The 23,737-nt window shown below is 45.8% G+C and overlaps 1 protein-coding gene across 5 annotated transcripts in view; it reads right to left on the bottom strand.

Moving 5' to 3' along the window:
• The window catches only part of TSPAN11 (tetraspanin 11), a 221,790-nt gene extending 199,673 nt beyond the window's left edge, over positions 1–22,117 (bottom strand). The window contains exon 1 of one of the 5 annotated variants that reach the window (XM_090043911.1): positions 22,097–22,117. The gene's annotated coding sequence lies outside the window, so the exon portion shown is untranslated. Of the gene's footprint in view, positions 1–21,372; positions 21,775–21,824; positions 22,057–22,096 lie in introns of those variants that run through there. The other 4 variants (XM_090043913.1, XM_090043912.1, XM_090043914.1 and 1 more) reach the window with 4 other exon arrangements.
• Positions 22,118–23,737: the final 1,620 nt, after the last annotated feature.

Here is a 23,737-nt window from a genome sequence, read left to right as displayed (position 1 = left end):
ACTGTGTAGCTTCCCTACATAACCCACCAAAAGACCTCATCTTAGTTTTCCACTCCTTCCAACACTTTATACCCTGCATCAAGTCTGTAGAACAGAATACATTTTTCCACTGACTTCAATGGACTTTGGATCAGGTTCTTAAACCCTCATCCACATTTCTCAGCTTCTGGGTCGGGGACAGAAGTTACACGTTAACTAAGTGATCAGAAACCAGTTCAAATCTGTAACCTAACAGAAGTTCAGTGCACACAAACCACCTTCCAAATAGCCCAAACCGGTTACGATAAATCTAGATGGATGTAGTATCAGACTTAATTATTCAGGTTAAATTGGTTTATTGAACTCCTGTCCCAGATCCCATCCAGATTCAAGTTAACTCACAGTCTCCCAGCATCTGAGGATGCTTTGTACCTCCCCCATAAACCCCTCCCCTGTAAGCCGCTACGCAGGGTGGGTAGACTTGCTTTGACTAGCAGGAAGGCATGCTCTAGCAAGCCCTGGTTTCTGGCCTGGGCCACTGCAGACACGTGGTTGCATTTGCAGAATCAAAAGTGAACATCTGTTCACTTGCTTATCAGTTCAGTCTATGCAGCTTAGACTAACCTATGAAGACTGAATTGATTCAGCCTTGGACTTTTTGATCGTCTGTACTTAGCCTTGGTTTCACTGCTGTCTGTCTCTCCCTCTAACCCGAGGTCTGAATAAGAGAAACCAAACCTCTGCTTGTCTAGTGCCTCCAGTTTTACAAGTTAGATAGACAACCAAGATACAGACCTCGTTTCATCAAAGAATTTCAGCACGTGTACTTAAATTAAATACTGGAAGTGTAAGAGTTGAGCAGAGCAGTGCTTCTGGGAACTGCCTAAAAAAAGGTTCAGGCTTAATGGGATTTGCACAAAGAACAAATTGCAGTAGCACAGGCAAACTACTGAGAAAGCTCATCAAAGGACTTGAGGGACATTACCAGAGATGACAATTAACTTTAAAAATCAATGTAATGACAAGTGCCTCTTTTTTTCTTTGTTTCTGGGGAGTTCAGCACATAACTCCAGGAAGTCCTAATTGCCCAATGGATTTCAGAGGTCATCATTTACATGTTTTAATTAAGGAGCAGTCCTGTCTTGTAGCAATGGGTCCATTTTTTCTCTTACACCACTCTGAATCAGGATAAGACCCAATAAAATCAATAGAACTACACAAGTGTAATAAGAGCGTGCCATCAATGAACTGGACAACAGAAAACTTTGGCCTAATTAAGCTCTTCCTTCCTCTTACAACTGAGGAGCAAACACTTATGTGAAAGGAATACACTTTATCTCTTTTTAAACTCCCTTCTTCACATAATTTTGTTTAATGCATTACCCATTCCAAGCATCTACACGAGATGCTTTACTGTGCACTACAGCTAATTACTAGGCAGTAAGTATCTGTGTCTACACATCCAGATGCTTACTGCACAGTACCTGGCTCCAATCATGAGTAAATCTGCTACCAGCAAATGCAAGCAACAAACTTACTTGAGAATAGTACAGTAGCACATATGTAGATCCCTGACTGGGAGCAAATGTGCTTCTGGTGGAGCATTCCACTGCCAGGGCATGGGGACATTGTCCCCGTGCCCTGGCAGCAGCAAGAGCTCCCAGCACCTGCTCTGCAATCGTGGGGCCGGCACTGGGAGATCTGCATCTCTCAATGCAAGCCCCATGATGCTGAGCCCAGGCTAGAAGATCGTTATCTCCCAGTGCCAGCTCTGTGGTAGCAGGGCTGGTGCTGGGAGATTCCCCAGCACCAATCCCGTGTCTGTAGAGCTGGCGTTGGGAGATAAAGATCTCCCAGCCTGGGTTCTGCCACTGTGGGGCTAGGAGAGAAGGATCTCCCAGCGCTGGTCCCACAACCACAGAGTTGGCACTGGAAGATAAAGAATCCCCATTGCTGGCCCTGAAACTGCTGTTAGCTGCCCCACTGGTGGATCAAGGCAGAGGGCTGGGACCTGGCTCTCTCCTTCAGTTTTTTCAAGTCCTCTGCCCCTAAATGGGGAGGAGCTCCCTGCTGCTGGGGCCCTGCTGCAGCAGCAGTTAGCCCCCTGGGAGCAGGACACAATGTCCCAGCCCTTGCCAGTACTGTCTCCTGGCCCTGTGCTCCCTGCCAGCCCCTGGGTTAGCACCCAGGGGGAGCCTAGATCTCCCCCTCACTGCTGCAAGAGACTGGTGCAGGGCTATCAGGGCCAGGAGCAAACTGCTGCCATGAGCACCAAATCTGATCCCAAAACCCTGAACTTGTAGATGCCTGCCTGGGGGTCTTTACTCGCAAGTAAACTTCTCCCAGATCAAATGCACGTATAGACAGGCCCAGTGGCATGCAATAACAGCTTGGATAAATAGGCATATAGGGCCCTAACAAAGCACTGTCACTGTGGTGACTTAGGAGTCATTCATTTGAACTCAGCAGTTTGAGAAAGATACTGTCCAGCTCTTGAAATTTTGTTCCAGTTAACATCCATGGAACACCCACCAGCTTCCACCAGTTCCTTTACTAGCTCTGAACTGGTACTGCTTTACTAGAAATATATTTTAAATTGAACATGTATAAATGAACATTTAGAAGATAAAAAGAAAATAAGTCTGCTTACCTGTAGATTTCTATATTAAAAGTATCCAAGGGATAAAAGTATAGAGTTGTTTGATTCCCAGGAAAAAATAAAAATCTCCATTCCCTGCTCTGAGAAATAAAAATAATTTACAGAGACACATGGTAAGCAATGGTGCATCTAGCCAAATTACTGAAGCAGAACATATCCATCTTGTAATGCTCTTGAAAAGAATCTTAGACATCTGGATCTTATCCATTAAGAAATTAGATCAGATGGGTCTGGATGCGTTGAAATGAGTTCCTAGTACTTAGAGGCCCTGATGTAAAAACCTAACTAATTTGAATGTCACCTTCAAATAAACCTAAAAATAAGCCTAAAACTGTTATGTTTCTCAAACACTGTGGACCAAAGCATCAGCTGGTAAAACTAGCAAAGCACTGCTGAGGATCTGGTCTGTTTTCCATTTATAAATGCAGAAGATATTTCAATATATAATTACACTCAAAGTCCACAAGGCAGCACAGCTACATTATCTCACAATCATGCACCATAAATTATGCCAGCGATATTTAAGGCCAGTAACTACCATGGGATAGGAAGACTGAAGGAAAAAGGGAGGAAAAACAAAAACCATCCCTCTGAAACTTAATCAAAATTTGAACTGGAAGGGGTAAAAGGTAACCCTTAAATTAGTTAGATATTAAAACTGACTTAATTTAAAAAATATATCTAATTTATTTCTCTACTGTTGATGCTGCTTGATTACTTTTGGCATTTCACTCAGCTTGAGCAATGAAATCAGCCAGATGATTTCATGTTCAGTGATCACTGACTAGCCCAATGCTGGTGAATTCGGGATTGCAACACTGCAGGGAGAGATTTAAAACTAAAACAATGTTTTCTATTAGATTAAAATATTACTTTATGTCAGGGTTTGAGAACATACTCCCTCTCCATTTTTTAAAAACAAAAACTACATTCTGGAACTATGCTCTTCTCCATTTATCTTGACAACCTGTAAATCTTTTTGCTCCCAAATCCTGTAGCTTCCCAAAACAAAACACATCTAAAATCCGTTCTTGCCCTTCCATTCCATTCCAGCTCTTAGAAACTGTTTCACACCCACTGAAGACAATAGGATACTTTTCATAGTCTTCAGTAGACTTGGGACCTTTAAATCTTGCCCAGACATCCAAACTGTTGTCATGCTTCAACTACTGTAAGTTCCTCTTTCAATCAAACAAACACAACATCTAAAATAGTCATTCTCCAGAATCTCTGTCATTTCTTCCAGGTTCCCTTCCTTTTTGGTATCAAAATCAAGCTCTGTACAGCACAGCTCTTAACTGCCTTGCAATCTCAATATAACAGTCCCTGTTATCAAGAACACAATGGACAACGGTTGTTATAGAATGACACTGAGTTATAGCAATTTTCCCCTTGATTTCCAATAGGAAATAGATTAAGTATCTCTCCTAGCAATGTGTAGTTAACCGTTGATAAATATTAACTCTCTATAAACCATTACATGCATTTGCAGCATAACGACTAGCCGCATCTACATGAGATGCTGACTGTGCAGTAGCGTCGCATGGTGAGTTTTAATGAGCTACTGCACAGTCAGTGTAATTTAAAAGCTGTTTGAAAACACTACTGTGCAGTAACTCTTGTTACTGCGCAGTAGGGCTGTATTAAGCTTCTGTAGCCAATTCAATTCAGAGACATTGGATTTATGACCTGCCTGACATCTGACTCCCCAGGTATCTCTCCACTTTTACCTGCTACATTCCCCCTACCCAGCTTGTCTCTCAGCCCCTGACACCTGAATTTACATTTTCACTGACTGGCTTTCTTGCCTGCATACCTGCCTCTGGCTTCTCTACTATTCAGTCCATCCAGGAAGAGCACACACACCAACTGCAGATGCTTCCTCAGCCTGACAAAGGGTTTTTAAACCCAAAAGCTTCCTAAGATATATTTCTCCAACTACTCAGTTGGTCTAATAAAAGATATCACATCTACTCAAAGAACTCTGACAGCCAGTTCCTTAGAACAACACAGCTACAACCAGAAATAACATGTACAAGTGACACAAGTTTTGCTTTCAACAATTTGAGGTGCCCTTTTACAGAAGCCCCTGCATCTATCTCCTTGAAACCTGGCAGGTTTCATGCCATCAGAAGAGGCTACCATCCTTGCTGTTTTCATCCAAATCTGCAAAAAATGACAGTTACAGGTATTTTAGTGATTCCCCATTATAGTCTATGGCTGAATCACTGAATTGGCTAATTCAACAACCGAATTTCTGAATCTGATTCAGCAAAAGCAAATCGGGACAGTGACTCAAATCACCAAACTGAATCACTGTCCCTCTGAATCAGCCGAATCTGAATCAAATCGAATACTTGCCGCTTCGCACAGACCTACTGTGCAGTCATTTACTTCAAGTACTAAATGACTGCACAGTAACAACTCCACAGTCAGCATCTTGTGTAGATGTGGCCACTATGAAATGGTTGAGCTCCACTATACAACATTATTAAATTAATTATGGTCTACTATAAAAGAACCAGTGCAGAGGTAGCAACCCCAAGTAGGGTCATAAGCCACACCATGCTACCAATTGCCCAAAGACCACAATTCTGGTATTTAAACGAAGAGAGGAGCTTTACTGTGCCTCAAATGTTCTGCACTAACTGCCCAGTGCCCAGAATTACCCGACAGTAAGTCAAATCTACCTCTAGCAGTTTTGCCTCGTCTCTTCCAAGGCTAAGCTGCCCTGGTTTACTTCTCACTGCATGAATCTTCACAAGATGCTTTACTCAATTTTAGAGCCAATTACTGCACAATAAGCACACTGTCTACACGTTCAGATGCTTACTGTGCAGTAATTTGTTCTAATCGCGAGTAAATTTGCTGCCTGCAAGTACAAGGAGCAAATTTACTCCCAATTACTTATTGTGCAGTATGGCACGTGTAGACAGCCAACCAGGATCAAATGTTCTCCCAGTCTGTTGGACAGCAGGGGGGCACCCTACACCTGGGATCTGCCTGCTGCTGGGGTGGGCTCTGCCATCAGAGCTTGGGTGGGGACAATGTCCTCCCTGCCCCAGCATGGAGCTCCAAGCTCCCACTTCACAACCGTGATTGGGAAGTGAGGGTTGGGAGATTCTTATGTCCCAGCTCAGGCCCTATGACCATGGAGCTTAGACTGGTTGATAAGAATTTCCCATCCCCAGCTCCACAATCGTAAAGCCAGGGCAGGGGACATTCTCCCCACCTGGGCTCCAGTGCTAGAGCCCGCCCTGGCAGCAAGCAGCTCCTGGGGGCAGGGAGCAATATCCCAGCCTACATCAGGAGACAGCTGTCTCCTGGCCCCATACTCCCTGCCAGCCTCTGAACTAGCACCTAGGCGGAGCTCCCCTTGGCTGCTGCAGGGGGCCAGTGCATGGCCAGCAGGGACAGGAGCAGACTACTGTCATAAGCAGCAAATCTTCTCCCGTGTCCCTGCATGTATAGACACCAGCCTAGAATGCATTTGCACCCCAGAGGATTTGCACGTGCACATGCCCACTGAGCATCTATATGTGCTATTACTTATATTTATAAGTACTATCCTGCTGCAGAGTAAATTAGTTTACTCCAGCCTAATAGGAGCACACTCATAGATGCCGAGACGTTTACTGCACAGCTAATTATTCAACTGTGCATTAAATGTCTCATGTAGACACACCCACTGGGGGAACCTACATATGTGCTTTACTGCTGAGTGGACTAGTTAGCTCTGCAATAAAGTGTCACTGTATACATATGTGGAACAATTAGGCCAGAGTAAAGTAATGAATTCCACTACAGGATACTACTGCCCAACACAAGTACCATCCTACAGTGGAGTTATTTACTCCACCACAATGCACATGCAGATGCTGACTGGGGTTGGCTGGGGCATGAGGGTGCTATAGTGTGGGGGCTGCCTGCCAGCCTGGGGCTGCTCCTTCCTGGCTTGAATTGCTGTGATCCCAGGCACACATGTAAAAGCTGCACCCAGGAGCAGCTGATTCCAGTGCAAACTGCACTGGAGTTTATTGTTTCACAGTAATTGAACATGTAGATGCATCCACTATGGCACAGAAGTAGACACAGGAACACAAAATGTAGAGTAGGTGTTATGAAGTGATATGAAGTGAAAGCCCTGCCTCCTTTTTACTGTTGGTGCACAGTTCCTACTGTTCTGGTCCTTTAATTAACAGAGTGCAAGGGTGGGGGGAAAAAACTTCCTACACCTCAGATGTTCTGTAGTAAGTGTATCAATGCTCCCAATTACCTTGCCCCACAAGAGCTAAACAACAGCAGTTTAACCCTGAATGAAAGAGAGCTAAAAGTGTCCCACATGGGGTTTCAGTTACTAAAGGCTGATGCCAGCATACAAACAGTCTGTATAACTGCAATACACAAGACATAAGTACTTACTGCACCTTAGCTTCTCCAGGACATCTGCTTATGTGTCCACTCCTATCCCATGGTACGTGACAAGCAGCCAGATGCAGAGCGTAGGCATGGCAAGGGACAGAGCGGCAGCAGCGCAGTGTCTGCACAGCCCTGCTCTCGCCCCACCCTGGCCTTGCTGCTGTGAGGCAGCGGCACGGGGTGGCGGTGCTCTGTCCCCACCCACCCCTGCGTACTCCCTGGGACCTTTCAAAGTACCCCAGGGGTATATGTACCCCTGGTTCACAATCCCTGATTTAGGATAATGACTGGAAGAAGCTTGGGAACCACTGTTCTCACATAAGTCCCCATCTTACAGGATATCCACTGGGGAAACTTCTTAAAGACTTGTACTGAGCCTTTAAAAAAAAAAAACCCTGAGAAAAACTCATGTTCAGCTCGTCTAATAATGATATATTCCGCAACCACATGCTGTCCACCTGCAGGTGTTCTCTCCCTCTCCATCAAATACCATGCTGGGGACTATCAACTGCAGTGTTCCTGCAAATTACCATATTTACTCAAATACAAGATGACCCCGCCCACACACATGCACACCATACTTAGATTCTATATATGGAAAAAATTTTAAATTGTTATAATTTTCCAGATATAGAACCTAATTATTGGAGGTTTGCCTTGAATTTATCAACCTTCCCTGCTACAGCAGTGAAAATAAATTGGGGGGGAAGGGAAAGGTAGCTCTCTTGTCCTCCCCAACTTCTTTCCCCTACAAGCCGCCCCCACCTTCTTTACTATCAGACCCTCTTCTCCCTCACCGCATAGGAAAAAAGAAACAAATCTGAAAATATTGACGTGGGTGGCAGGGACATGGATGGCTCATCTGGGGGAGGGGAGGGCCACTGCCCTCAGTGCAGCACCATGCGCAGGAGGTACGTTGCCGGGGCAGTGGCGGGTGAGGAGATCTGAATCCAGTGGCTCATCCAGGGGTGTAGAAAGGTGGCTCCCACTGCCACCAGGCTTGGATAGTCCCACAACCCGGCCCAGCCAGGGTCCCATGGCTGGTGAACTCTGAGACTGGTGGGGTGGATGGAGCATCCCACAGGTGCGGGGGTGGGGAACGGGTCTGCAGCCACCTGGGACCACGGGTAGTTTTGCCCATTCATATGGGTGGGGGCAGGGAAGCACCAGGGTATGCTGTGCAGAGCTGGCTGGTGCATCCCTCCCTTCCCCTTCCCTTCCCGCCCTGTTGACCCCCACCGTGTACAGTATTAAAGGCAAGTAAAATTATATTTATACTCTATACTGTACAGTATTCAAGTCCCTTACCCCCACCTTCCCTAAGCCTTTAGTTTTACCAACCGTGGTTTTGCCAACCACAGGAACTTTCTGGAACCTAACCCACGCGGCTGGTGATGGAAGCCTGTACTACAAGTACCCATAGACTTAATTCATCGAAAATTAATGCAGCATGCCTCTTTTGAAACTGCTGCAAAGTTTAGCACAGGTACTCCACAAACATACTTTAAAGTAGCACTTGGGCACCTACTTATATAGAGCATAATCAACGCATAATATTAATTCAAGACCAAAAGGCTCATGATTTACTCTCATTGGGCTGGGCCCCAGCAGAGACAACAGCATTTTAAGTATGTGTGTATATTCCACTTGGCCCCTACAAAGGATCCATGTGCTAACTGGTCCACTACTTATGACTGGAATCATATGCAGATGAGGACCAGGGCAACTTGCTCCAGTTCCATCTCATGGGAGGCAGGGCCACATTAATAATATATGACAGGCTAAGAGAGAGGTCAAGAGAGAGATTCTGGGTAAGCTATTTGAAGCCTCATTCACTGATGTCTGCCAGACATTTAAAGCTGGTAAAGAAACAGGAATCATTAAAAATGGAAGTGGGAAAAAAGATGCAGCTCACCTGTGGGAATGAAAAAGAAAAAGAAATAAAAATGTATTCAATGCAATGGCTCACCATGACTTGAAAAGTAGTGCAGAGTGGCACTGAGCACAAGGGGTACTACCATGCATCTTATTCACATGAGTGGCACTAACCTGGGCTTGTAGTGGGTTCCCATAAACATTTTTGGCACCGGGAAAGGTGTAAAAGCTTGTTCCAGCTTGTCCGAGTGCTGGTCTGGTATTGCAGTACCTCCAGACCCAGTGCACATTCCCTCCTGGGAAAGCAACTGCTTGTTTTGTTTTTTTGGGAGTCGGTTTGTTTTTGTTGTAAGTGCAACACAGCAAAAAGTTCCCACCAGTATGTTTGCCCCATATGGGCCATGTGTTTTATAGTCATACTCAGAGTTGACTGCATTTAATCAACTTTATAGTTGGTTTCCATTACTGAGTACATACTACTTTTGGCAGCAGTTTAATAGTAGATAATGTATTTAATGAGGCTTCTTTGTATACAAATTTAAGACAAAGGGCTGTTTCCCCATGTTGATTGGGAAGTGGGGGCACTCATCTTATATACAAGTAAATACAGTATTGTTACTTTAGTGGACTGCAGTAGGAGAGATGTCCAAGATACTTTTCACTAAGCCTTCAGAAAACAACTTCACAATCAAGCCCTTGAAATGGATATGGAAGCAGATAAGGAGCTGATATAAACCAGGAGCAGCAGTAAAAGCTTCAGTATACAGAGTCAAAGGTAGCTTTTCCCAGTGAGAAGAGGTCAAGATTGTTCCTGTATCCTAGCTGAGAGATGAGACACTTACAACAGCTAGGCCTGAATCTGAGAAGAAAAATATCCAAGCTAACTAAAGGTAAAGGTTCCTTGTCTGTGTTACTATATGGTTATCCAGGAGCAGCCAACGTAAGATCCATCCCACACCTGGGCAACTTACTTGGCTAGCATCATTAATGCATGTTTGTGTCTAGCTAATAGATACAAACATGTGGCAAGTCTGGTAGAGGAAGAAGGAAAGGGTCTTTCCCTCTCCTGCAACTGTGGCATAGGATTAGCATGACCCCTTTGTACTCAGTTGTGGTTGGAATCCTGAAACCTACCATTGTGTCCTTATTTTATGCCCTGCAACTTTATGTCAGACATACAGAGTTCACAGATCACTCCAGAAAGTAAAGGGATTCCTAAGGTTTCTGGTGCCAATAGCTGTGGACAACAGGTGACAAATCTGTCAATTCACTGACCCTTTTGCAGGATGACTGTTTCCTTTGTGAGGTACAGAGAGCCTGCTAGGTCCCTGTGTCCAGGCTGGCAAGGGACCCAGGGGGTTAGCCTGTCAGCCTAGGGCTGCTCCAACTGGGCTCCATGTACTGCACGGGGGCTGGCTGGGGCACCGGGTGCCTCAGCATGATGCTAGCCATGAGGCAGCCTCTATGCGGAGGTAAACTGAGATCCAGCCAGCCACAGAGTGGCATGTGGAGATGCGGGCTCTGCAGAACGCAGAGACAGGGGAGTAGCCCTGAATTTGCAGCTGCTCCTCTGTCTCCACATGCCACCCCATGGCTGGCTGGTGCAGTGTGTGCCTCAGCGTGGGGGCTGCCTGCCAGCTAGCCCTGCACTGAAGCACCCTGTGCCCCAGCCAGCTGGGGCAGTGTCTACACATGCACTGCTGCACATAAGAAAACCATGCAGAAGTATAGTACTTATATTTTACAATACTGCCTTGCTGAGGAGTTAATATTTTCATGAGCCCTAATAGGAGCGCACATGTAGATGCCAAGATGTTTCCTGCACAGTTAATTAGTCAACTATGCAGTAAACTTCTCATGTAGACTAGACACACTCAGTGAAACCATATCAAAAGGTGCTGTATTTATAAGCATGTTGTTGTTTCCCCTCAACTGCCACTTCTTCACACTTAACCTGGAATCCAGGAGTTATCCTGAGCACTTCCTTTCCATTATCACCAGTAACAGATTTTGCAGGGCAACTTCAGTTCTTAGTAGCATATCTACCTTAAGTGTATGCCCTTTGTGATGCCCTGGCAATCCTACTGATTTACGTGGGTTTCCACTACTGTAACTGACCACTGACTAAGGGCTTTGTAACAGCTTACACTGTGAGCAGCACAAATGTTAATCAGCTTCGGGCTATCTTGCAGTTACACCTTCAACTTGAGTGGCACATCTGTGGGGAGTAGCTGGATTATGCGGAACAGAAGCTGGGTAATACAAATCAAAGGTGTGGATGTCATGCTGTTACCGCGGGTGTTGAAGTCATTACCCAGTACCTGGTCTCAATGTCCTTCTTGTACTCGCCTGCCACACCTAAATGGAAAATAAATATCTTGAGAAACAACACTGAGTTGGGGAGGTGGCCTTCTTAATACATGTTGGGGTAATAACCAGGGTCTCTTCTCAGGGATCCTACCTCCCCTTCACCCTGTCCTGACCCTACCTGTAGTTCCCCAGACTTTGATGTGATTTCGGGTACTCCTTCCCTCTCTTTTCGGATTGTTCTCATGGTCATGAGCACTCCGCTGTCCCTTCCCTGTCTTGGTTTGGTTATTTCTAGTGGGATAACATTCCCCTGCCCTCCTTTGGTTTGAGCTGTTACCTTCACAACCTGTAATGGTTAAGGAGCAATCTGCTGGTAACCATCCTTAATGACTGGCCTTTGTCACCTCAGGGCCCCAGTCTCTGTAGATCTCACAGCTTTGGCTCTCTAGTATGGAGTCCCCTTTCCTGGGTTCCCTCTGAACAGGGGAAAACTTGTCATCCCTCCCCTGCAGCTCCTCACTCCAGGTTCTCCTGACTTCATTTCCCAAATATGAAGCACTAGCCCATACAGCTCCTCCCGGGCATTGCTTCCCCGTCTCAATACCTGGTAGGTACCCCTCCGGGGTTTGTTGGGTCACCACTCTGGTCTCTCCTCTTGTCTCGGTTCCAGTCTCTTCACCTGAACCCTGCCCTGAGGCAATGTCCCTTCTCTCCCCGCATCCCTCTTATGCGCTGGCTCCTCCCCCAGGAGCCAATCTGCCCTGGCCCTCTTCCCACATGCACCTCCGCTGGAGCCTGTATAGGACTTCACTGGGAACACCTAGGTTCCAAGTGCTTCACATTGTTCCGCTTTCCCCACCATGGTCTGACCACAGGCAAGTTCCCTTCTTGGCAGTCAGGGTGAAACGTCTCCTGCCCCCCCGCCTCCCAATAACAGGCCCCATATCAGGTGCCCTGTTACAAAGAAATAATCTTACATCTCAAAGTGGTGTAACTTTGAGCCGTATAACGAGTGTCTTAAACCACTCAGAGGTGCTAAAATGCAAAAAATCCAGGTATTAAGTACTCCAGAAGCCACCTAAAAGTAATGCGTAACGAGGCCTTAAGATGAAGGATTCAGTTTGACAGAAGGAACAAGAACAGAACAAATCTTATTCTCTTTGGCTGTGTCTAAACATGCTTTAGATCTGGGAGCAGTTTATTCGTGAATAAACTGCTTGCAAGCAAACACTCCCGGGCAGGCATCCACATGTGCAGGGAAGCAGGGGTAGATTTGCTGCTAATGGAGTCAAACTGCTTCCACTTCCTGGGGCCCTGCAATGGGCTCCTGCCACCACTAGGGGGAGCTCTGGCCAGGACTGGGACATTGCACCCTGCCCCCAAGGGGACTGCCTGCTGCCAGGGCAGGGACAATGTCCTCCTGCAGCAAGGAACTCCTGGCCCTGTCTCTCTGATTGGGGGCAGGGGACTGGAAAGAGCTGCAGAGAAGGGGAGGTCCCAGCCCCCTGCCCCAGTCTGCCTGCTGCTAGCTGCCCCACTGGCAGATCAAGGCACAGGCCTTGGAAAGAGCTTCAGGGGTGGGGTAGATCCCGGCTCCCCGCCCCAATCACCTGATTGGGCCACAAGACTGGGATCTGCCCCTAACCAGGACAGTTCCCAGCCCCTGTTCCCCACCTAGCTCCGTGATCACGGAGCTGGATAGAGAACAGGCTCCCCAGCCCCTACCAGCAGGGAGCTCCCAATGCCAGTTCTGCGGTCATGGGGCCAATGCTGGGAGATCCTTATTTCCCAGTGCCAGCTCTGCAACAATGGTGCCAGTGCTGGGAGATCCTTATCTCCCAACCTGAGCTCTGTGGCAGTGGGGCCATTGCTGGGAAATCTTTATAAGGATCCAGATCCAGATCCAGATCAGGATTGCCCAGCACTGGCACCGTGGTCCCAGTGATGGTGCTGGGAAATAAGGATCTCCCAGCCCTGCAACTGCAAAGCTTGGCCTGGGACATAAGGCTCTCCCAGTACTAGCCCTACTGTTGCAGAGCTGGCGCTGGGAGATAAGGATCTCCCAGCCCGGCCCACCCCACCCTCTGAAGGTGAAGCAAGGGCCAGGAGATAAGGATCTCCCAGCTGCTTGATGGTGACCTCGGAGTGAGGGGCCTGGAGCTCCCTGCTGCTGGGACAGGGGGACACAGTCCCCACCCAGGCTCCAGTGTCACAGCCCACACTGGCAGCAGGCACCTCCCGGAGGCAAGGAGGAATCTTCCATCCCTTGGTGGCTGGCTGACTGGGAGCAGATCTGGTCCTGGTCAGGCATCGACATGAGTGCTACTGCACAGTAAGTAATCACAAGTAAATTTGATACTTGCATTTATTTGCAGGTAGCAAATTTACTTGAGATTAGCACGGTTCACTGTGCAGTAAGCATGTACACATATAAACACACATGCTAACTACATAAGCAACTACTTTACTGTGCAGTAAAGCATCTCGTTTAGATGCATCCTTTGAGTTGTTCTGGCTCTGCAGTGCAAACAGGATGAAAAATAATCAAAAAATAAACATAGGTATACATACTTTAATTGCAGAAGGGAAATGATGGATCTCTGAATACAGAGAGAACAACAGGGCTGAGTAGTAACAACATAACATGTTTACATACCCATTTATCAGAGCAGAAACATGCTTTGAGGAAAACTCAAATATTACAAGAGAAGACTAGGGGTACTGATAACTGCTATTTAAAGTATAAATGGGTTACAAACAGATTGCCAGAAAAACTGTGTGTATTAACTGACAGGCACTGCCATTTCAGATGTAATACACAAACACAATTTGGAATACTTTCTTCTATATTTTAAAATGGCTGATTTAAAAAATATTGAAGTCAAGCATTCTAATGGGGAGTGTAAAACATTCAGATCCATGAATTTAGAATTGAATGCATCAAAGATTATATGAATGAATGTATTAAAGAAGACTGTGCAAATAAAACAGATGATCTATTAAAATATCTATCAGGCCAATTGTTCCAAAGGAAGCTCAGTTAGAAATATTACCTTCTGATCTTATTTACCATAGCAGGAGAGGACTTTCTGTTATACCAAGTCTGCTGGCTGAGGCTGAGGCTGTTATAATTAGCCAGAGGACTGGTCCTTGAATGAGGCCATGATCAGAGGCTGGAATACTGGTTTTTGTCCGTTTCTAAAACTGCACACAGCTAAAAACACATGGGAGATTAAACAAGGAGTATACAAGCAAAGCCAACAGGAGTTACATTGGCTGCTGAAAAGCTCCAAAGCACTTTTGCTTACATAATAAAAACACCCTTTTAAATAAAAAAAAAACCTAGATTAGATTTGCTTATCAAAAAGGCTTCTTAAATTTTTTTAGATGTCTACTGTTTGTGTGAATAACTCCATTTTATTAGTAACATTGGAGATGACCAGAAAACATTCTGCAGTATTAGATTTGTATTTTTTTTTAATTTTAGGTTTTGAAAGACACGTTACCTGGCCCAAAGCTAACTTGACTACTGACTGGGCAAGGAAAATATCTAGAGCAAAACACATATTTTGGTATATGCACAGTCCAGGCAAACGCTATATGCACTACTGTGTTGTTTCAATTAATATGACTATATACATTTCACAGTGGAAAGAGAGGGAACAGAAAACAATAACCATTTATTTAACTAGCTTTATGATGACTGACCCCATATTGAGACCTATGTTCTGTGTTAGGGAAGTATATTTTTTAGTTTTGAAACCATAATTTTTATTTACCTTCTTAAAAAAATGTACAACAAACACCAAAAAGAAAAGCATTCCAATTACAAATAAGTGGTTCCTTAACCATGAAAAATCACAACTACCACAAATCTAAGGCACCACATGTAAAGTCATAGTATAAATTAGAATTTGGAAGCATTTATAACACAGTTTGCTGGCAAATTAGTAAGGACAATCTACAGCGGGATAACATCAACAATAAATAACAAAAGGACACCACAATCTGCACTCTATTCCATGTGAGAATTGTTAAGCTTTGCGGGGGGCGGGGGGGAACTAACTACTTAAGCTTCTCATCACACCTAGGAGGTATAGTAACATCATCATAGTACAGATGGGTAGAGTGAGGCAGAGTAATTAAGTGGATTATTTCCAGAGATCAGTCAACCAGAGGAAGTAGAAATTGAAGCCAGGAATCCTATACCTCTGCTCAAACTAGTCTCATATACTTGTTTACTTTTAGGGGAAAACAGAAAAAAGGGAAGAAAAAAAATCAAATTCCTTTTTTAATTAAGAAGTCTCTTGACCATCTATTTAAGAACATATCTGCTCTAACAGATTTTACCATCTCCCCCAGTACATTTTTAATTTTCAAGCTTTTGTTTCTTATTAATGCTCCTTTAGAGCAGAAACATATATGGTTTCTTTGCCTACTTCCTACTGTGTGCAGTAAATCCAAGTAGAGTCTGGCTAAGCATGCCTAATGTTCTGGCTTTATTATTATTTTGGTTGCTGTTCCAGCTAGTAGGAAGTCCTGGGAGAGCATAATTGGGCCCCTTCAACAAAAATAAATAAATAAATGTTTATATCCAGTCCTCAGCCCAGAGCAGCAGTAATAAAGCAGGGAAAGTAACTCGCTAGAGAATCCAGAGTCATGAGCTTGCACAGAAGGCTGTCCCCAGCTGACCCCAGGTGTAAATGGGTGCTTTGTCATTCAAGCTGGGAAGTCAAAGGGAGCCAGACAGACTTGATGTCAGCCACATTGCTAATCTGTGCACTTTGGCCTGCAGAATCTTGCACACTTGAACCATCAATCTTTGGTCCCTCAGTATATCAAATGAGTTCAGGGGAACAGGAAGAAGATTCCTTACATTTTTCTCCTAACATCATTTTAACCCTTTTCCCATCTTTTTTTGTTGTTTAAGTCATTGCAATACAGGCAACCCCCACTTAATCCTGTTTCTCTTTGCGCTATTTTGCTATAACGCTCATTTTAAATTGATACCTGATTTCACTTAGTGCTCAGTGAATGTCATTATAACACTTATGGTCACCATCTTGTGTCATTAAAAACAATTGTGGTTGCCATCTTGGGTCGTCAAATACTTCCGGTTTTGCTTAATGCTCAGTGTTTCAGGAACCAATTAAGAGCGATAAGCGGGGGCTGCCTGTACTATCATTTGTCAATCAAGAATCTGGTGTAAAGTCCTCTAAGACAGAGATAATCTAGCCATGTCTAGAAGAGATGTGCTTGATTAGAAGCACAAGAACCATCCCAAAACTTCCTAGTTGGTGGCAAAACACTAGAGAAAGGCTCCCAACGGTTCAGGTCATGGGGTAGCTGAGACTGAGGCAGAGGAGAGATCAAACAGGTCAAAATTGCCATACTTCCCGCACCCAAGCCTGTCTGTCCGTGCCACTGCTGCCACCTCCTTCTCCTGTCCCTACATTCTCCCAAGAACCTCAAACCAGAACCATAATACAGCTCCTAATTCAGCTTCTTGCATAAAGTATCCACTTCAAAACAAGCCCAATCTTCCAATGCTGTTCAGTACAAAAGTGGTCTGGTCTAGGAACAGCTGCTTTCCCTTTTGAAATGTTTCTGCATGAAAAGCTCAGCAAGCTGGATTTTAAACAGCAGTGGCTCTTTCCCCACACAGCCTAGCTACAGCACTAAAGGAATTGATAAGGCAGCCTTGTAGCACATCCCCATGGGAAGTTCAACTACCAACTGCTGAGGAAGAGAATTATGGGGAGTAACAGAAATGGACAGGAAGTGGAGGACATGGAGTAAAAGGAGAAGCAACAGTTTTATAATGCTTTTTCCCTCCTTATCCAATTTTACTCCAGGAGCACAACTACATTTTGGGCCATGACAGAGCAGGAAAAGAAACAAAACACTGAAGAGACTCAACTTGCTTTCATGAAATTTATGGGATAAGCAGCCAAGCTCAAATCCAGATGTGGCTTTCACAGATGTGATACAAACACCTTGCCCCATCTGATCAACTCGGTTTGAGTGCCTGCTAAAGCTTTCCACAAACAAGGAACAGAACAGGCATCTCTCATTGTAGATCCACTTTATTTCAGATGAAGGGGAAAAGGCGATTATGAAAGAAAGGAAAAATATTACACCGGCAAGAGGAAGCCAAGCCTGGAACATCATGAATCAGAATGAAAATGCAAAATGGAAGTTTTATAGATTTCTTTACAGAGAGTAGCAACTGACGCTACATTAAAAGGTGCAGAAAACAGTATACTTTCTTTTACACAGCTACATACACCATGCTGTCTAGCTCACACAAGTGGTAACATTTAGAGTGATTCATGTGCTTGAAGGTAAGTATGTCCTTGGGTGCATCTACTAGTTAGCTCTGCAGTAAAGCATCACCATTTACATGTGTTGGTATTAGGGCACAGTAAACTAATTCAGTGGTCCTCAACTTTTGTTGTACCAGGACCAATTTGTAAACATTGATGGCCAGTTCTGACCCAGTGCCCCTCACTCCCGACCTGCTGACCCCCCACCCCAGCCCCCCAGTGTGTGGGGCATGGAGGCTGGAACTCCAAAAGCCACAATTTCCCACATTTTTAAGTCCATTTTTAAAGTCTGTTGGTGATCCTTTCATATATTCTTGCAACCCATGGGTTGAGATATGCTGAACTAATTAACTCCATGAGATAGTATGGCTGGGGACAGTACTATCCTACAGGGGAGTAGTTTACTGCACTGAAATGTACATGTAAATACTGACTGAAGGCATAAATTGCAACCAGTGAGCCTGCCAGCAAGGAGCATCCTCTGCCCTTACACACATTGCTGCTGTCCTGGGTACACATGTAGATGGTGTTCCTGGGAGCAGTTTACTCCAACTTGAACTACTCCAGTTTATTGCACTGTATTAATTGCATGGGCAGATGCACCCCTTAAATACTTTTGCTGAATTGGGCTTCTACTGCTCTCTCAGCACAATGTGAGGTCCCTTATACAGTGATTGTAGGATGTACAAAAACCCAACTCATTGGTTGTGCAAAACCTGGATCTTACTCCCTGTCCCATCATTTTAGACCATATAAACAAATAGTTTAGTTATTCTTGAACACCATCTGTCAGAAGATTTACAGCATATCCAAATGCATACCTAGAGAGATAATCCTTTGCCATTTACTCAAAGGCCAGATGGGGACAGCTGGTTGAAAATTTAACCTTAAAATGAGAACTCCGTGAATTACAGAAAGAAAGAAAAGGAACTTTGGATAAATATGTCATGCTGTAACTTTAGCTAACTGCCCTATAGATGCTGAGGTTTCTGTACAAGAAAAGAGAAGAGGGAGACATATGAACCACTGTAATAAGGTCCCAACTCTGCTATGAAGGCACTTAAACCATGAGTCAGCAAAGCACCAAAAACACCTGCAACCTCAACTTGCGAGATATTGGTGTGCCAGAGGCAGATGGCAGGGGAACCACAAGGGAGCTGATCCTTGTTGTGGCAGCACAGCCCCAGCCTCTTCTCTGCTGTCCACCCCAAAGCACACATGCCAAGCAAAATGCCTTTGCGCACCATGCTCTGGCACCTGTGCTGGGGGTTATCTACCCAATTTGAATGCAACTTAGCAGATTGGTTGAGTGTGCTCACACGATACAGAGGGCTTTGTAAAACCCACCTGCATGAAGGAGAATTTCAGCTTAGCACTGGTACAGAAGCACAATCACATCACATTTTGGGCAGTCAACATTTTTAACAGGACTCGTAAATCTCTAATGTCTCTGCTGAAAGGCCAGGCAGAGAGCTTGAATTTAAATAAATAAATAAAAACATACAGGGCCTCAAAACTGCTTAAAAATATGTTTACAGTCCTTCATAAAACAAGCTTTGCTTCTAGTGAGTCATGCCATCTACATTATAACCCATTATTTTATTTTAAATCACACCAATTTAATTGAGAACAGGCTGACAAAGAAATACAAGAGAAGATACTAGGAGGCAGGCAGACCCACAGGCCAAGGAGCGCTTTATGGCCCCCATGTCCACTGAGTATGCACTGCTTCCCTCCAACCCTTTATTTTCATGCAATTCCTCCTGACATATGCACACACCTCAGTAGGGCATCTGGCCCAGGGTGGAGCAGCAATTCATCTGAATGTAAACGTGCTTCATTGCTGCATCCAGCTGAGAGGTTTGGCCAGAAGTACATGGGAATTATCTACACAGCAAATACACCAGGTGCTCTAGGGCTGTAGAATGGAGAATGCTAGAATCATTTTGTTTGACTGGTCACCAACAAACTTAATTTGGAGCCCTGTGAGGGAGTACTTGGCAGACAAGATTCACCATCTTTTTATCATCAAATTGCCCTGTTTTCTTAAGGTAAAGGGGACACCAGCAACTTATGAAGCCTGAAATTTTCAGCTTGCTACAGATCTTAGCAACACCAAAAGTGGCTTTAACTGAAAGAAACCAGAAAAAAATAATTTTAGTTCCCCCCAATCAATAGGCTTATTCTGTGCATTTCACAGCTCTGTGCATTGTCAACATCGCCATTCTCCTAAATACCCACTAATTTAGATCTAAATTCTGGGACTGCCCCTGCACAAGGGGGATAGCTTTGACCAGGTGCATTTTACTGGATTATGGAACTTTTGTCTTCCTAATGACAAGGGCACTGTAAACATCAACAGTGAAGCAGAAATACATGCAGAATCATTAAAGATTCTTTGAAAATTCAATCAAAATTAGTTATTTAAAGGAAGCACAATACAAAAAGATTTCTGAAAACACTTAGTTCAAGGAAAAATCATGTTGACAGTGCCCCTTTCAAAAATATCTCTCAGATGAAGCAAGCTCATTTTCACCACTGAAGTTTTAGGGAAGTACCCATTTGCCTCTATGTAAAATCCTTAGATGTAGACAATCACCGCTATGGCATTTGATATGCATTTGTGTTTATGGAAGTGGGAAATAAACCTCCAGTACATACACATGCACACACAGCTTCTACAGGCACAGCTCCAAGAAAATTACTCTAGATTCACATCACATGAGATGTGAGAACCCAGTCCTTAAAAAGGGTATGATCCCAATTCTGAGGCTGGTATGGATCAGAAATAACTCCGCTGAAGTAACTGGGGTATCACCAGTGCAAAAGAGTAGAAAGTTGGACCCAATTTTGGGGGGCAGGGTTGAGAGATACACAGACACTGACAAAAGTAGGATGTAGCCTACAAAAGTTCAGGCCTTTAAGTAGTCTATAAAGCTGCCATCTTACACTGCCTTCTGCCCAATATTTTTGTTTTGACGTGTGGAATGCTGAGTGCCTATGCCCCTGCAGATGGGCGGAAGAACCTACTAACCAGTGGCACAGGTGCCCATTTCTGTGCCTCCAAAACTGCAAAATGCTAAGGTATTCTCAGGCTTAGTCTAACGCCTCCATGTGTGTATTTCTGCTTTATTGTTGATGTTTACCACAGCATCATCAGGAAGACTGAAGTACTGTGATCCAGGGAATGCACCTGATCAAACCTATCTCTACCCTTGTGCAGGAGCAGTCCCAGAACTGGGATTTAAAAAGGTGGCTATTTAGAAGCATCAGTCAACATTAGTTTCAGCAGCCTTTCAAAGTCTGCTGGGAGCAAGAAGCATGAACAGACAGACCGCCAGCCTGCTGCCCCACTTGGACTTTTCAAAGCCAGGCAAGCTTTGAAAAGTCCTTCTTCCCATTCATGTCAGCATGCTCACAGCTTGAGTACAAAGCCAGTTCAGAGGAAGGAATAGAAAGCAGGTTGTACATGGATTCCTTTCATGTATATACCCCTGACTTGTGGCCCTGCTTCCTAGCTTTATCTGTGAGCGTGTCTAGATGAGATGCTTATTGCGCAGTAGCTCATTACTACTGTGCAGTGGCATCACTGAGCACAAACTCTGACACGATGCTACTGAGCACTTGGCGTCACCAGGCAACCATGCTGGGATGCTACTGTGCGATAACACTGGATACAGAGCAACTTGTTATGCAAGCACTAAATGCCTGCCCAGTAACAACTGCGCAGTGGGCATCTTGTGTAGACATGACCTGTGAGGCTGAATTTGGTTCCTTATTCCCTGTCCCTTCCTCACCACTAACCTTTGCGCGCTTTGCAGCTGTTCGCAGTGGCTGGGACACGCCAGAGAGCCGTTGGACTCTCGTCAGAACTGCGCCTTCGCCAATACGCATGTAAATAACGGCGCACTCGGCCCTGAGTAAAGAGCTGAGGTTAGGCTGCGATCATGGGGACAAAATCCTTTCTGGATCACCCCAAGCCACTGCTTTCGGGACGGCTCTTCTGGAGAAGGCGGCCAGGACAGTGCCGGGCTCAAGCTGGGTTTTCACGTGTCGGCCTGCCAGCCCCAGCCCTGGGTGCAATGGGGTGCCTCGAATAAGGAGCTGAGTTTGGGCCGGGCTTGTGAGGTAAAGGGACCAACTTCAGCCTCCTCGCGGCAGGCCCAGGAGGGAGCGCGGGGCGAATGAGGGAGGGGGAGAGGAGCCCGGCTGCAGGGCCCGTGGGGCTGAGGCAAGGCCGAGCCGGGCCGACTTACCCGTAGCGGCTCCGGCAAGCCCCAGCTGCGGCCGGCCTGGCGTGGGCGTGGGCACGGGCGCGATCTTGGGCTGGCCCGGCCCCGCCCCGCGCACCCGCAGAGGCGGCCGGGGCTCCCGAGCAGCAGCGCCGGGTGGGCCGCGGCTTCGCGTGTCCCGGGCCGCTGGGGGCGGTCGCGCAGCCTCCCCGCACCTCGTCACCTTCCCCCGGCACACCCGCCTTTCCCCTTCCTCCCCCAGGACCTCATCCCTTCGCCACCACGGCCACACGCACCCACTCCTCTTCCCCGGGCGCAGCCCTCCCCTCCGCAGGCCGGCACATCTCTCTACTCCTCCCCCGACACACACCCTTCCCTTTTTTCTTCCCCCTCCCCCCTACACCCCTACCTCTTCTCCTTCCCTCAACACACACACACGCAGCTTTTCTTCCCACACCCCACTCTCCTTCCCCTCAACACACCTCTTCTTCTTCCCTCAACCTGCCCTCGCTTCCCCCCAACACACACCCACACACTTTTCTTCCCCAACACATACCCCATTCCTCCCCCAACACACATGCACACACTTTTCTTCCCCAACACATACCCCATTCCTCCCCCAACACAACACACACACCTCTTCCCCTTCTCCCCAACCCACACACCCTTCTCTTTCTCCCCAGCACACCCCTTCTCCTCCTGCCCCCACATAACCCTCTTCTCCCTTCCTCAGCACACCTCTTTCTCTGCAGCGTGCGCACACCCACATCCCCCCCACTTTTCTTCCCCCAACACAGGTGCACACCTTTTTTCTCAGGGTGTGAATTAAGAGGGAGCTTAGGGGGGGCTGAGCGCCCCTATAAGATTTGAAAATCATAATCTGGGGAGGGGTCTCCGATCTGATTGCTCCTTTACTCAGCTGGCCTTGTTAATCAATGAACCGGTTAGTTAATTTTTTTTTTTTTGCAGACCCCTCTCAAGAGTCAAAGTGTAATTGGAACCGTGTTTCTTCTCCCCCCACCCCATGCACACATACCTCTTCTCCTTACCACAGCGCACACACACACGTGTGTGTGCACACCAGTAATGCCAAGCCTCATGAGAAAAAAAGCGACAGTGCCTTTAAAAACAAGCCCAAAAGAAGCCCACCTCATTTCAAAGATAGGGGAGTGAAAGTGCTTATCAATCCATGACTGTCAAAAAACTTAAAGCGACTTTAAAAAAAACACAAAATAATTCCACTTATAAGTGGACTTGGTGACACTGGCACGCACCCCTCCCTCTTCTCCTCTATAGACACAGACACACACACACGCGTACACACACATTTCTTCTCCCCCCCCCAACACAGAAGGGCATGTGTGCCTGAAACCTTGCAGAAAAAGATTATTTTTTTTTGCAATTTCTTAGTTGGTCTAATAAAAAGTATCATCTCTGAACCAAGAGTTCTACAGTTTTGCATTTCTTTTTGTGCCAGACCAACACAGCTACCAAATACATCCTCCCCAACACACGCACTCATCCTTTCCCCTTCCTCCTCACACATGCATACACCCTTCCCTTCTCCCAGCCCCAACACACATGTGCCTCCCTTCTCAACCCCTCCCCTCCCCGCTGTTCCCCAGGTTCACGGATGCAGAGCTCCTCACAGGCTGACGGGGTCGTTAGCCCTGCTCTGTATGTCAAGCCAGGTAGAAGGTGTGACTGGGGGTCACCTTTAAGCCTGCCTGGTGCAGAGAGGCAGTAGGCCACTCTAAGGAAGCTATTGCCTAAGCTCATTCCTCTCTGACCCAATCAGTCTGTACGGCAGTGGTTTATAACTAGGATGCCATGGCACTGACGGGTGCTGTGGGATCTTTTTAGGGGTAGTGCACAAAATTAACAGTTAGTTGTGCAAACACGCATACATGATTCACACGACAAACCCAGAAATTTCT

The sequence above is a fragment of the Crocodylus siamensis genome, chromosome 4 (genome assembly GCF_052110815.1).
Source record: "Crocodylus siamensis isolate JL-2025a chromosome 4, ASM5211081v1, whole genome shotgun sequence".
NCBI classification, from domain to species: Eukaryota; Metazoa; Chordata; order Crocodylia; family Crocodylidae; genus Crocodylus; species Crocodylus siamensis.
Note: the sequence above shows the minus strand (reverse complement) of the source record. Positions and strands in the feature narration are given on the sequence as shown.